The 14,490-nt window shown below is 40.1% G+C and overlaps 1 protein-coding gene across 1 annotated transcript in view; it reads left to right on the top strand.

The window, feature by feature from the left end:
- The window catches only part of SEZ6L (seizure related 6 homolog like), a 339,967-nt gene that overhangs the window by 26,683 nt on the left and 298,794 nt on the right, over positions 1–14,490 (top strand). The gene's annotated exons all lie outside the window — the stretch shown is intronic.

Genomic DNA, 14,490 nt, shown 5'->3' with positions numbered 1-14,490 from the left:
ACACCTACAGGATCTGCAGCTGATTTTCTGCAGCAAATTTCAGTTAAATAACTGAACACAGCATCAGATTTGATGCTGTGTTCAGTTATTTAACTGAAATCTGCTGCAGAAAATCAGCTGCAGATCCTGTAGGTGTGAACGCACCTTAAAGAGGAAATTTTGAGATCTCAAAATGATGCGCCTGCTGATCTACCTTCTGATAAACTGTTCGTCCCTGTACACCTTAGATTAGCAGTATTAAAGGAGATACATGCGTCTACACTGGATGGTCACCCAGGGATAGCTGGGACTGGTTATCTCTTGTCTCGTTCTTGCTGGTGGCCTTCATGGCAGAGGGATGTACGGGAATACGTTAAATCCTGTGACGTATGTGCAAAAACCCCAAGATCCCTGCCTGAAGGACTGCTCCAGCCTCTGCCATTGCCGACTCGCCCCTGGTCCCATCTATCGATGGACTTCATAACCGATCTTCCCCCCTCAAAGGGTTAGACTGTCATCTGGGTGGTTGTAGATCGATTCAGTAAATTGTGTCATTTTATTGCTTTAAAAAAGTTGCCTACTGCAAAAACCCTGGCCAAACTGTTTACTCGTCACATCCTCCGGTTGCACAGGATACCTACTAACATTGTCTCGGACCGAGGGGTACAGTTTGTGTCCAGGTTTTGGAGGGCCTTCTGTGAACTGCTCAACATATCTCTGTCATTTTCATCTGCATTTCATCCTGAAACCAATGGCCAAACTGAACGTACCAATCAGTCCCTGGAACAATATTTAAGATGTTTTATATCTGATAATCAACACACGTGGTCTGAATATTTACCCATGGCAGAGTTCGCTTTAAACAACCATGTCAACACTTCCACTCAACAAACCCCCTTCTATTGTAACTATGGTTTTCATCCTAGGTTCTCTGCGGTACCTAATCTAGAGTCACACTTTTCTTCTGTCCAAGAACTGACCAAAAAACTGTGCACAGTTTGGGCAGAGAGTCTGACGACTCTAACCGTGTCCCAGCAAAAACAAACACAATATGCCAATCGCAGACGCCGTCCTGGTCCTCAGTATGTGGTGGGAGAAAGGGTATGGTTATCGACAAAGAACTTGCGTCTACGAGTACCTTCAGCCAAATTCGCCCCCAGGTATATTGGTCCCTTTTCTATAGTGGGAATTATAAATCCTGTATCTTTTAAATTACAGTTGCCTCAGTCATTGAAAATTCACCCAGTATTTCATAAAAGCCTGATCAAGAAGTACATTCCTCCAACAGTTACTAGTCCTCCGCCTCTTCCAGTTGTAGTCCAAGGTGAACTCGAGTATGAAATAGAAAGAATTTTAGACTCAAGAAGGGTTCGCAGAACCATACAATATCTGGTACACTGGAAGGGGTACGGCCCAGAGGAGCGCACATGGGTAACTGCACGAGATCTCCATGCCCCGGATTTGATAAAAATTTTATGATAAGCATCCCACCAGACCTGGAGGTCCTCGTGAGGGTCCGGAGGCCCCTCCTCAGGGGGGGGGGGGTTCTGTTAGGACTCGGGTCGTGCGCTCGGCTCGGCATTTTCAGCCATAATGCTTCACATGTTTTTCACATACTCAGCTCTGCTGTTCTTTGTTATAGCAGAGGCCAAGGTTTCACTCCCCTGGCTGTTCAGCATAGGTGTTGGGTGTGTGCACTGATTATTGATTGACAGCTGACTTACCAGTTAGCTTTCTGTATCTGGCAGGACCTGGAGACTCAGCCCCAATCAGGTCTGGGGCTGGGACTCCAGGCTGAATAAATTTCAGACCTGTGCTCCCTTTTTTTGCCTGCGATAGAACCTGGTTCCTCCTGTGTATCTTGACCTAGCATTACTCTGACTTTGTACTTCCGATACCTGACCTTTTGGCTTGGACCTCGACTATTCTTTGGATCACGATTTTGTACCTACACCGACTGGCTGTTACCGACTCAGACCTCTGACTTTCCCTTGCTTGTTTGTTAGTCTTGTCTCTGTTTTTCGTGTATGCACTTTGCCAGGTTAGGGAACGCCGCCCAGTTGTCCGCAGCTGTTTAGAGCTGTCGCGGCAAGCAGGTAGGGCCAGCTGGGGTGGGTGCCAGTTCTAGGGCTGCACTCGTCTTGTTTTCCCAGACCCCCTACCTGACATTGGGACACATTTATCAATATATGCCCCTAGCATGCGCCACAAAAAAGGTGCGTGCACCTCTTAGTAAATCTGGCCCAGAAAAAGAGGATGTGGCTTTATTTAAGACTTGCACAAACTAAAGTGCTGACATAATGAAAAATGATCTGTGAGGGCCACAGTACATGTTTTTATACCTAGGTCCGCATTAATAAAGATCAATTCAAGTGAGAAGTTTATAGCTCAAAAAATATTACTAGATCATATGCATCAATATGATACTGTCATCATCCCAAGTTTAATTTACCGTGTGGTTTACATATGTATAATTCATGAAAGGTCATACCAATACCATATTTGCAACCAATGTAAGCTGTTAAGATGTATTTCACAGTACATATATATATACACATAGCCTAGATCTAATCTATCAGACAAGAAAATCAAATTGTCAATGCTGCAGAATACAAGGTCAAAGAATTCCATCATAATAAATCTAGGCTTGTTGTAAAAAATGTATACTGTATGCCTTTCTATGCACACATTTCCTTTCCATATCTTAGCTAAAAATATAGGCTTGCAATAACTCCTAGGATCTTTTATGGCTTCAAAAGTTGGTTACATTTTATACACTATTAATATCATGAATGTGTTTGTTAGTACTTTAATTGTATAGTCCCTTGTTGATCCAAAAGTTGCATTTTGCTTCCAGTATTGACATCTTTTTTTTGCCACTCTTGTTTCTCATATTTCTTTCTCTGTGGGGCTGGGATGTCAGGGATCTGTCCAATCACTCCTGACATCCTAAAAACTGTTCACTAGCCCAGACTCTGATGCTTGCTATCAGTCTTTTTTGAGTGTGCTAGCATTTCTCCTATCTTAGATATCTTGTTTATTCTGACCCTCTGTTATTGCTGTTTAACTATTCTCATACAATAGTTCTGATTTTGTAATTTGTTGCCCTAGTTCTGACCATGGGCTTGCTAACAATCTGTATTTGTTTGTTTGCTTTGTCGGTGTTTTGTGTTTTCACCTTCGGCGCAGGGAGGGCACATCACCAAGTTGTCCACTACCACTTAGGGTAGCTTTGGCAAGTAGGTAGGGACAGCTGGGTGTATCTAGACTGTCCCTATCTTCCTTATCCTTCTTGGTTGTACAACAGAAACCGTTGGCATAACATAAAACACATTTTCACAAAACAGGAACCAAGGAACCCTACTGTTCAGGCAGAGGGCACAAGAGAAGGAACCTTAAAGTGACTGTACCACCAGGCCCAGGCAGAAGCACTGGAGGTGGGCCGAGCCACCCTTAGTGGGAAGAAACCCCAGCCCCTCCATGACGTGACTCCATTAGAATCAATGGAACCCTATCATAGAGGGGCTAGGGTTTCCTCCCACTAAGGGTGGGTCAGCCTGCCTCCAGTGCTCCTGCCTGGGCTTGGCGGTACAGTCCCTTTAAATCAGCTGATTGCAGAAAAAGATTGGTGATGAACTATTGTGTCTTATGGTGACAAGAAGGATAGGATTGGAAAGGACAGAATGCCAAGTATGCAGGGTGAACGCTGTAAAGAGAGCAGTAGTGTTAAAGATAATTGACACAATTATATGGAATCGTGGAAGTTTGTAAATTTAAGAATTGCCTATAGATGATAAAATCCACATAGGCTATTTTTAGTTGTTATGAACAGGATTTTCACAGCCGTTTTTCCACAGAGAAGCTAAGAAATCCAATATATAGACCTTAATTTTTAGAACTCTAATTCACATGTTTCATTGTTTCTTTAAAGTTAGCAGTAGACACCATGAGACTACCTACATCTCTCTATGTTAGGTCTCCATGGCAGTCAATCTTATTGAGAGCTCTCCATCTTCCATTCCGATCACTGTGCAGGGACAAGTTTTATTGAATCGAGTGCCTTAGTTCAGTGGAGACGTTCAGTGAGTCAGGAAGTAACTAGTTTTCATTCCACTTGGATTTTAATCGAAGACCAATATAACTGGTAGACAGACATACATGAAAAAAAGGTAAGACTTTGAACTTCCCAGGGTATTTTAGTGACAAATATAAGTTACCTATACATAGAATAAGCTATGTCTGTTAAATTGGTGCTTAACTGATTTATAGACTCTGGAATCTCTTCCCGTTATATATAGCAACCAGCATGTTTCACAGGAAAGAGATGGTTGGAGCAGTCTTTGTTCATGCATGCTGCCTCGCCATGTAATTCTACGGAGTTTATACTAAGTTATATTTATTATACTAATAAGTCATGTGAGCATAATGTCCACAGGGCCAAAATCCATTATGTTCTTAAAGGGGGACTATCAGCAGGTTAGACGAATCTAACCCCCTAGAGACCCATGTGTCTCACCAACCCTGCTGGCCCCACACTGTTAGCTGGTATAATCATTGGCCGGGAGCACTGTTAGGAGCACTGTCCCACCCCCACAGCGTCATCCGGCCGTCCCACTTCATTGTTAATCAATGGAAATTATGTTGGCCAATAGCATGGGACCAGTGCCTAGGAGGAAGGTTAGGCACATGCTGAGCATCCCAGATGCTATAGAGGGCTATCGGCAGGTTAGATTCTTCCAACCTGCTGATAGTTCCCAATTAAGAGTTCCCCTTTAAAAACTAATGTCAAGATAGTCATCTGATCACTGTATGTTTGACTTGAAACTTTCATTCTGCTTTTACATTTTTTTCTACAGTTGGCTTTAAAGTAGTACTGTCACCTCTCCCTCCTTACTCCATGTGCGAATCTCCACACATCAACAAGTTAAGGTGCTGCTCATTCAATATATACCTGAATAAAACTTGTCTTTGTTTTCTTTTTTGCTCCAAAATTGCTAAGTTTCATTGGTTAACAGTGTCACCTAGGCGGGGCTTAATGGCAGTTGGGCCCTCTTTCCATTGTACAAACCATTGTAACTAAGAACAATCATTGTTTTCTATGTACTCTTAGTGTTTATGAATATCTTCTGATAACCTACAAGCAAACATTTTAAGCTACAACAAACAGGAAACAAGTAAGCTTTGGAAGGCGTTTAGGCAATTCAGTTGACATTTACACAATAAACTCCATTTTCCCAGACATGGGTGGTTTACATGGATAATTGTTTGAGAAGTCACAACTAATCCTGCATAAAGATATGTTACCATAAATCAAACTATTGATTTGTAAAGTTCTTGAGAATAATTCTTGGTGTTTTATAGATAAAGATTATTATTATTATTATATTATTATTATTATTATTATTATTATTATTATTATTATTATTTTGAAAAATATATCAATGATTTATAACTCTTAGGATTTTAACATACAACCTAAATGTACTGTAGCCATATTGTTTTTTTACTTTGGGTTTCTAGCGAATGTCAAGGTCTTTAACATATTGGCTTCTAAGCAAAGCTAATTTATTATATCTCATTTTATACTCACATTTAGACTAAAGTATTGATCTCGGGTTTGTTTGTTTACTTATAAACATCGACTTGTCATAATACTGTTGGCCAATTTCACAGAGATATTCCAATGTAGCAGAGCTCTTTTTTCAGATAGGGAAAAAATAAGTTAATGATTTGACTCATGTCTTTATAATCTATGGGACTGCATGATAGAGAATTAACATGGAAGTCCACCGAAAATAAAAAATCCAGTACAGACAGGAACAGGAGGAACATAATAAAGAAAGTATATTACTCGTCCCTGTGCCCCCGCAGCACTGTATTACCACTCCTGCACCCTGGCCGGCCTCCTCCAGCTCTCCCTCCTGCAACTCTCCTCTGGCTCTCCCTCCTGCTGATGGATTGCCCATTCAGTGGGCAATCCATTAGTTAGTTCAGGTACTTTTACTTTTACCCGAGTCATCATGTACCAGGAAACCAGAGGAAATTGAGTTTCAATTGAGAATTCAAGTCCTTCGACCCAATGCATATACTGTAAGCCATCTAGAGTACTACTGATACTTGGTTATATGAAATACATAATACTCCTCGGCATGTGTAAGGTAACCCCTTACTTATGTCCCTTTTAGACAGCTGAGCATCTCCCAATAACTAGTGCTGATCATATTGGCACTTGTTTAATGAACCTTTACATGGCTCGATTATCACGCCCATTTTTCTGCACAAACTATCGTTGGATCATTTGTGCAGGCTTTTAATTTCATTGTTGTCAGCTGCACATCCTCCATTCACATGGGATGATGTGTGGCCAATAATAATGTTTTTATAGGCCTGGAAAAGGTCACTTCTTTAAAAAAAAAAAAGATCTAAACTATACGCAACTGTGTGCCCAGTGTACACTTTTCCAACAAATGTCGTAAGAGGTTATCAGAAGATATTCCTAAACCCAAGAAGTATAAAGAATACAATGATTTTTCTAGTGGAGGGGGCGCTTACATAAAGCCCCACCTAGGTGACACTGTACGCCAATGAAACTAAGCTATTTTGGAGCAGAAAGAAAACAAAGACAAGTTTTATACAGCTTTATATTGAATGGGCAGCATCTAAGCTTGTTGAGTGTGGAGAATTGCACATAGAATAAGGGGGAGGGGTGACAGTATTACTGTAGAGCAAGCCATAGAAAAAATGTAAAGCTCAATGAAAGTTTAACATACAGTGATCAGTTGACTACCCTAACATTAGTTTTTAATCACTTAAGGACACATTAGATTTTGGTCTTGAAAACATTATGCTCACTTGGGTGATTCTATAGTATAAAATCCATAGAATTATGTGGAGAGGCAGCATCCATGAAAACTAATCCAACCATCGCTTTCCCGTGAAACAAACTGGTCGCTATATATAACGGGAAGAGATTCCAGAGTCTATAATTCAGTTAAGTACCAATTTAACAGATGTAGCTTATTCTATGTATAGGTCACATAAAGTCATGGCTAAAATACCCTTGGAAGTTGAAAATCTTATCTTTCTTTTCATGCACGTCTGTCTACCAGCTATATTGGTTTTCGATTGAAATCCAAGTAGAGTGGAAACTAGTTACTTCCTGACTCACTGAATGTCTCTACTGAACTAAGGCACTCGATTCAATAAGACTTGTCCCTGCACAGTGATTGGAATGAAAGATGGAGAGCTCTCAATAAGACTGACTGCCATGGAGACCTAACAAAGAGAGATGTAGGTAGTCTCATAGTGTTTCCATGGTTAAAAAAAAAAAAAAAAAACTGGTCAAATTTATAAACAACTGTGCGCCCAGTGTATACCTTTCCGACAAATGTCCTCTTGCCCATTCTAACATTCGATTCATTTTACATTTAGTGATTATAAAAGATATTTTGTAGTTTCAGCACCTGTGCACTGGACAGCTCCCCATACTGAATACAGCTACCAGGGGCTCATTTATTATATGTTCTTGTCCTCTTTCTTTGTAAAACTGTGAGGCTGATGACATTCACAAAGCCGATTTGAGACGGAGAAATAAATAAATGTGCTGCACAATAGATGAAGACGGAAAGGCCTCTCGCCAGGTGGTCAATGATTCATTTTCCTGCCCAAACAGCAGAGAGAAAGAAAATATTGTACTACTTCTTAAAATTCAGTAGTGTCAATAACCCAGAATTACTGTGGAAGCAGATATGGCAGCACTTGCATTTTAAGTTGACAGCTAAAGTTATCTCTTTTTATACATTCAGAAGCCAAAGAGATCTACGGCGTACTCATAGTAAATCCATGTTACATCAGTGAGCCTTTGCTAAATCCTGATATAACCAGACAATTGGGATAGTATATACAGTATTTTGCTGTGTATAAGACTACTTTTTAACCCAGGAAAATCTTCTCAAAAGTCAGGGGTCGTCTTAAAGGATGGGTGCTGAAAAACTTCAGAACCGGACTAGAGAATCTGCGGTCGCTGCATATGGTGGGCGGAGCTCATAAAAAGGCTGCATCCCCGCCAAATGCTTTGACCGTATGAAGGGCAGAGCAAACTGCAGGCGTCTGGGGAATGGAAAAAGCAGATATGGTAGAGTGGCGCTGTGCTAAAAAAAACCCCACCTCTTTCACCTGTCTGGCCCGCTCTTGTATCCTACCAGTATAATTGGACCTTCTTCTCTACCTCTCAGATCTCGCTGCTGTCTGATGTTTTTTTATATATTTTTATTTGGTGTGCGTTGGAAGAGGGGTAGTCTTATATGGGGAGTATATCCCAATCTTAGTATTTTAACTGGAAAAGTTGGGGGTCATCTTATACGCTAGAAAATACAGTAGATGAAGTAAAGCTGTGTCTGTGATTTTATGATATGCATTATAATGAGGTTTGTCCTAAAGTGGACTAATAAACCAATGCAGATCCCCCCCCCCAAAATGATCCCTATAATCAGCAGATAAGATCTACAGTATCTATCTGTTAATCTGTTGTTTTTTTTCTCTCCCCATCATCTGTCTTTTATATCTATCCAGCTAAACTAAAACATCTTTGAGAAAACCACATTAAACTCCATTGAAAAATGATCTTGTAGTAAAGGGGACCTGTAACTCAACCATGCCAGGGTGACGCCCCCCGACCCCGGTGGAGTACCATATACATACCCTTTACCCGAAGTCCCGATCCTGGACCTGGTCCAGCAGCTGTGCTGACGGCGTCGGAAGCCGTGCGCGCGCTCATCAGAGATGAGTCCGACACTCATGGAGAATGACTGTGCCATTAAATGAATTATCAGAATGCAACTGTGTCATAAGAGAACTGCAAAGATTTAGTCTATGTTCACACATTGAAGAATCTTGCTGCACACTGTTGAGGGGCAAGTACCCCGAAACAGCTGTCTGTGGATGGATGCCTGGCTTTGGTAAAATCTTGTTAAGTCGCAACTGAGTTAGACTTTGACACAAAAGGGGCCACCCTAGTATTTGCCTATTTGTGTTTCAATACTCGCAACCGAGTGGGACTTAATGGGCTATATATCAGGGAGGTTTGGTGATCTCCCCACTGGGACGCACACCTTGGCAACAGGTTTTCCTTCTCTGGAGGGATATCTGGATATTCCCATGTTTTAAGACATGCAACTGAGGCTCCATGGACCCCTTTTTTTGCATACGTTCACACATCGTACTATTTTTTAAAACAATGGCCGTTATTTTCATACTGCAATGATATGTACTGAAGTCAATGGAACAACGACTGTTGTATTCACAAGCATTGGACAACCGCCGTTGTTGGCACTTAAAACAATGACTGTTGTTCATTGCATTGTGTTCCTTTGACTATAAAAAGAATTGCTGTTGCTTTGAAAAATAGTATGTTGTGTGAACATAGACTTAAACTGTTTCAGAGTTCCGATAATCCATTTAGTTACACACCGTCCATACATACGGACTGTGGTTGAAATGTGGGAATAAAGTTATCTACCATCTATATTGTGTCTATTAATGGCTATCTTCACACAACTTCTTTTTTTCCTCTCCATTTAAAATTACGTCCATCATTTTGAGTATAAAATGACAGACGTCATTCTGCTGTTTGGACGCCCATCAATACAATGACGTCTCTTGGTACATTATTCTAGTTTAGGGAGATCAGTTAATTTAATTGAAAAGTCTATTGAATTTAATAGTAAAACCAGTGAAAGGACGGTAACTGTACGTGAACAACTAAAAAAATGACGTCCACTGTTTGCAAAAGATGCCCGAAAATAACTTATAAGATCTTTATTTTGACATTTACACAGACAACGTCCGTGCATTGGACGTCCATCATGCCATTGACTTCAATGTGTTGCATTGCGGCAATAACAGATGTGGTTTTAAATTTAAAAATCAGACGCCTTTTCTCTATTTTTGACATTGTGTAAACATCGACAATCTCTGTTTTCCTCTACCTATTTATCGGCTTCATAACTATCTACCTCATACATCTATCTAATCTCTAATTACCAAATATATGTTCAGATTCCTCCATATAGGGTTTAAATCCTCCATACTAATCCAGCATAGCTTACCTCATTTACCCCATTTAAAAACACTTTAAAAATCACACAACTTTGTCTACAAGTGCTTCTTTCCAGCATTTCCGTGACTACGAAATAAAATCAGCCAGATTGTTAGTTTTTATAGTTTGTCACTTTTTTGCCATCATAGGCTGTCGCTTTACTGAAACCTATTGATATATACCTTTAATTATTTCTTCAAACAGGCTTTGTTCAGTGTCATAAAGCATGGAGGTTGGCCCTCCTGTGGTTTAACTACATGAAACATAAGATTAAATTACTAGGATGATTGCAGCTGTCTCACTGCATGACAGGAATCCTAATACGCACATCTGAGCTGTCTTGTAACCACAAAGAAAAGATATTTATTTAGTTCTCTAACAAGGTGGAGGGAAAGAAAACTTTCCACTTTCTGCCTGTTTGCTGTGTATTGGTAACCCCAATAGTTTAATTGCAGTTAGCCTCAATCGTGTCTATGTGTCGGTGTGTGTTCATACATTGAAAGAAAGTTAATAAATTTGTGTAAAAAATAAATAAAATAAATAATAAATAAATTATATATATATGTGTATATTTATATATGTATATATATAAACATAGAAGCATTATCAAACTGGAGGCCTTGGGTACATATGAGGATAACTGGTGGCAGAAAGTTATATAGAATTGTAATTTACTTCTATTTAAAAATCTCCAGTCTACCAGTACTTATCAGCTGCTGCATGTCCTGCAGGAAGTGGTGGACGCAAAGCTCTATGCTTCCACCTCTGTCCGTAACAGGAATTGTCCATAGCAGTAAAATACCCATAGACATTTATGAAAGGTCCACCCAAGGCATACGCCAGGGAGGAGAAGCTCAGCAAGGCAGGGAGAAACGTGGCCTCCTCCTGCGCTGTATGTAGCAGGATTTAGGCCTGCTCACAGGAGTAAATCATGACCCAAATCTACACCTGCTGGATCGGGCACCCAGCTGGCCACATTCACTAAGAGGTGTTTGGGGGCGGGGCCTAATTTAAGAAAGTCTTGATACTCCGGTCTTGATAAATCCCACCCCCCCCCCCCCATTTCTCCTGATCTCTAGACTGGAAAGAATACACCAATTCCTGCAACACATACAACAGCTGAAAAGTACTGAAAGAGTGGAGATTTTTAAATGAAAGTAAATGATAAATCTCTAGAACTTCCTGGCACCGGTTGATTTGAAAGAAAAATGTTTTCGCTGGAGTACCTCTTTAAGGAGGTTTTCCAGGATTTCAAAAAGATAGTTGCTTTCTACCAGCAACAGTGTCACTCTCATCCTCCGTTTGTGTGTGGTATTGCAGCTTTGTTCCACGTAGCATGAAGAGGGCTCAAAATCAACTTCCAATACGATAATTGTCTACTGTTTTTTTTGGGGGGTCTTCTTATTGTGTTTAAAGGGGTACTCCGACACTGATTAAAAAAAACAATCAATCATAAACATAGTTTTCCCACTTACCATCCCTCCTGAGTCTGTCTCCGTTTGAATTTCCCGCTGTTTGCAGGTCCCTGAAGCTCCAGTTGGTGGCTTCATTTTTTCTTTACTTCCTGGTTTGGGATTCTCCATGATGCACTTTGTCTCCTGTGATGTCTAACTGACTCGGTAAAACTGTTAGATGGATTACATCTTGTTCAGCCAATCAGAGCTGAGCAACCAGTGTCATCTGACAAAGGGAGGCTGGCTTAACAGGGCTTAGACCCGCCTCCCTCTTGATGATGTCATTGTCACAAAATGGCTGCAACAGAAAATCCTGGGGTCAACAATCATTAGGTAAGAATTAGTTTACTTCACTTCCTGGTGGGGGATTGAGGGGGAAAAGATAAGGAAGGGGGCAGATAGGTGATTGAAGCATATTACAAAGTTATATAACTATGCAATGTGTTTCAATTACTGGGAAAAAGCTTTTCGCTGGAGTTCCCCTTTAAGCCCGATCAGATAGATAGATAGACAGACAGACAGACAGACAGACAGATAGATAGATAGATAGATAATTCAACAAATGGGGGAGCTCACCTAAATCAACACCTTAGAATATCAAGGGGTGCAGCTAAGTGTCAAAAAACAATCACCAAACAAAAAAAGAAAAAAGCTGGACACTATATATTCAAGCGCACACCACTAATGCATATATTACATGTAATACACAGCTTTTATTGGAAAAATATACGACATCACAACAAACAGCAGGATAAAAACAATTAAAAACCACAAAGGTATATACAAAACAAAGTAGGGGAACAGGATACTTCCCTACTAGACCAGGGAATCACAAATATGGAAATTGCTCCACATGAAAAAATTGTATCAAATAAACAGCAGATATGGCTCCCAAATGTGCAACCAATAGAATGTATTCAATAGATACTAATTATAAATATACTCAATAAATACTATTCATAAGCATAAACTGACAAAGTGCTGCAGTGCAAATATACAATGGAGAATCATAGTATCCTTAATTTATAAAATAAACCTGGTACAAAACAAGAGGGGAAGCCAAATCATAAGTGTGATGCTGGTACAGCATGGGAGCAGATGCCCTGGTCCAGACCCAACGCGTATCGTCACACACAGTGACTTCGTCAGGGGTGGAGCTTAGAATTCCATGATGCCTTTTTATAATCAAAATTATTTGTCATAAACACATGATTTGCAGATTTCCATAATTACCTGTGGGACCCTTCCGAGTGGAGAGAACCGCAAACTACAATCCAAGATGGCGTCAACGGCGTGTCTGATCTTAGACTGCGCACGTGCAAATAGGCCATATCACATGATCGCGTTAATCACCATATCAACAAATCCATCAACCGAATGCGCATGCGCTAGGGGCGTCGCGTGACACGTCATACAACACATCACGTGCGTCACGTCACAAATCCATTCCCCAAATAAATGTATAAATATGTCACCTGACCTGTAACGCCAGCATAGACCCGCGCCTCTCATCTCCCGTTGAGGAGTACAAAACATGTCTGATAAACTGCATAACTGATAACTGATAACGCATAACTGATAAAACATGTCCACATAAACATGGCCACATGCGTTCCACCCTGCGTGTCAGGGTGAAGGGTGAGGTATATACCCTTCTGCGCATGGCCAGCATCAAGCATGTCACGTGACAACGTGCACTCCACCTCACACATCAAGGTGGAACGCACAATGTCACGCGACCCCACGCGCTCCATCCCGAGTATCAAGGGCAGTTAGCGTGCCTGCAGCAATTAACATCTAAAAGGCCTACCTGATCATCTAGGGTAAATGGAAATGAGTAAATAAATTATAAAATAGTTAATATTTGTCAACGTGTATAAAACACAGCACACTTGTACCATAATATAATACAATATTTCTTGTCGCATATATAGTATAACATAATGCCTTATTACACTATAGTACTTCTCGTCATATATATGGTATAAAATAATACCCTAACAATAATGTAATAAGTATAGCTTAATATGGCAGTACTGTAATGTACTACGGCGGTGATGCAATATCATAATATCATGGCGGTGATGCAATATCATAACATCACAACGATAATATAATAATGCAATATATTATGGCGATGCCATAGTATAACGGCGATAAATAAATATAATACAGCAATGCTATGAGGTATATCACAACGACGATAATATAGTAAATGTAATACAGCAGTGTCATGAGATATGCTACAGCGGCGGTAATACAGCAATGCTAATAGGCATGCCACAACGGTGATAATATAATAAATGTAATAAAGCAATGCTATAAGGCATGCTAAAGCGGCGATAATATACTAAGTGTAATACAGATCTTAGCATCGCTGTATCATGTGCAAATCATGTGTTTATGACAAATAATTTTGATTATAAAAAGGCATCATGGCATTCTAAGCTCCACCCCTGACAAAGTCACTGTGTGTGACGATACGCGTTGGGTCTGGACCAGGGCATCTGCTCCCATGCTGTACCAGCATCACACTTATGATTTGGCTTCCCCTCTTGTTTTATACCAGGTTTATTTTATAAATTAAGGATACTATGATTCTCCATTGTATATTTGCACTGCAGTGGTTTTTAATTGTTTTTATCCTGATGTTTGTTGTGATGTCGTATATTTTTCCAATAAAAGTTGTGTATTACATGTAATATATGCATTAGTGGTGTGCGCTTGAATATATAGTGTCCAGCTTTTTTCTTTTTTTGTTTGGAGATAGATAGATAATAAGCAAAATTGTCACGGCACTCCTGAATGGTGTGTACTAGATAGATAGATAGAGATAAATTAGATAAACTAGATAGATAGATAGGAGATAGATAGATAGATAGATAGATAGATAGATAGATAGATAGATAGGAGATAGATAGATAGATAGATAGATAGATAGGAGATAGATAGATAGATAGA

The sequence above is a fragment of the Dendropsophus ebraccatus genome, chromosome 3 (assembly GCF_027789765.1).
Source record: "Dendropsophus ebraccatus isolate aDenEbr1 chromosome 3, aDenEbr1.pat, whole genome shotgun sequence".
In the NCBI taxonomy this organism is placed as follows: Eukaryota; Metazoa; Chordata; class Amphibia; order Anura; family Hylidae; genus Dendropsophus; species Dendropsophus ebraccatus.
This window is presented reverse-complemented; position numbering and strand designations above follow the sequence as displayed.